Source organism: Colobus angolensis, unplaced genomic scaffold, assembly GCF_000951035.1.
Source record: "Colobus angolensis palliatus isolate OR3802 unplaced genomic scaffold, Cang.pa_1.0 Scaffold155, whole genome shotgun sequence".
NCBI lineage: Eukaryota > Metazoa > Chordata > Mammalia > Primates > Cercopithecidae > Colobus > Colobus angolensis.
This window is the reverse complement of record NW_012114655.1, coordinates 4041491-4043095: the sequence shown is the minus strand read 5'-3', so window position 1 is coordinate 4043095 and position 1605 is coordinate 4041491. Positions and strand designations below refer to the sequence as shown.

The 1605-nt window shown below is 37.4% G+C and overlaps 1 protein-coding gene across 3 annotated transcripts in view; it reads left to right on the top strand.

Annotated features, from left to right (window-relative positions):
• Window positions 1–1605, top strand: part of SPIRE1 (spire-type actin nucleation factor 1) — a 220503-nt gene that overhangs the window by 45743 nt on the left and 173155 nt on the right. The gene's annotated exons all lie outside the window — the stretch shown is intronic.

Genomic DNA, 1605 nt, shown 5'->3' with positions numbered 1-1605 from the left:
ACAGAGTGAGACTCCATCTCAAAAAGCAAAAGAAAAAGAAAAAGATTGGACATAGCTCTGTTTTCCCTTCAAGGGAAGAAACATTTCTGTCTGAAATTTTTTTTTATTCCTGTGGTCATTCTTCTGTTGGTATGTATTGTTCATTTGCTGTTTTCTTACATGCTTTATATTTCCCATGCTACACAGCTGTGTTTTACACACTCATTATTTCATCAGTTTATACATTATTTAATTACTTGGTACTGTAATAATAGTGGTGCAGTTGTATAAATAGGTTTGGGAACAAACCCAGCTGACCATGGTAAGCATAAGAGCAGAAGTGCTTGGTGACGGAAGGAGTGGCTGGCCTGTGACATGGAGAGAGGTCGGTATGATAGATCTGGGGATTAGGGAGTAGAGATGGATGAGTCATTTAGGTGGAGGCTAATTGAATTTCTGCAGTTCAGTATGGTGTCTCGACATATTCTCTCAATTTGGTGGAGATTTTACTGTATTTAGCAGATATTAAAATAAGGTTTTCAAAAAACCCATTATCAGCAAAATCAGATAATTTACTTGCTTTTATGACCATTATCTAATTTTTTGATGATGATGTTTCTTAGTTTTTAAAAAATAAATTTTTTTAAGGATATAATTCACAAACCATATAAGTTACCCGTTTATCCAGTTAGCGGTTTTTGAGATATTCAGAGTTGTGCAGCCATCACCACAATTTTAGGACATTTTATCACCTTATAAAGAAATGTGGTACCTTTTAGCTATCACCTCCTAGCCCCAGCAATCACTTTTCTACTTTCTGTATGTGTGGATTTGCCTATTCTGGGCATTGCATATACATGGACTCATATTTTTTTTAGGACTGGCTTCTTTAGCATAATGTTTAGGGTTCATCCATGTCATACATATATCAGTACTTTATTCCTTTTTATTGCCAAATATTCTGTGCTATGGATATACTGTATTTTGTCACCCATTCATCAGTTGATGGACATTTGACTTGTTCCTACCCTTTGGCTGTTATGAGTAATGGTACTATAAACTTTCACGTACAAATTTTTGGGTAGACATGTTTTCATTTTTCTTGGATATATACCTAAGAGAAGAATTTCTGGGTAAACTGGTAACTCTATATTTTAACTTTTTGAGAACTTCCAACCTTTCTCAAAGGAACTCTTACCCTTTGACATCTCAGTGTATAAGGGTTCTAATTTTTCCACATCCTTGCCAACACCTGTTTTTATCTGACTTCTTGATTCTGACCATCCTAGTGCATGTGAAGTGGTATATCATGTGGTTTTGCTTTACATCTTCCTGGTGACTAATGATGTTGAGCATATTTTCATGTGCTTGTTGAGCATTGTAGAAATGACTATTCAGATCCTTTCCCCTCCTCTCACTGTTTTTTTAAGAGACATGGTCTCACCCTGTCACCAGGCTGGAGTGCAGTGGCACAATCACAGCTCACTGCAGCCTTGACCTTTGCCTATTTTATTTTATTTTATTTTTGAGACGGAGTCTTGCTCTGTCACCCAAGCTGGAGTGCTGTGGCCGGATCTCAGCTCACTGCAAGCTCCGCCTCCTGGGTTCACGCCATTCTCCTGCCTC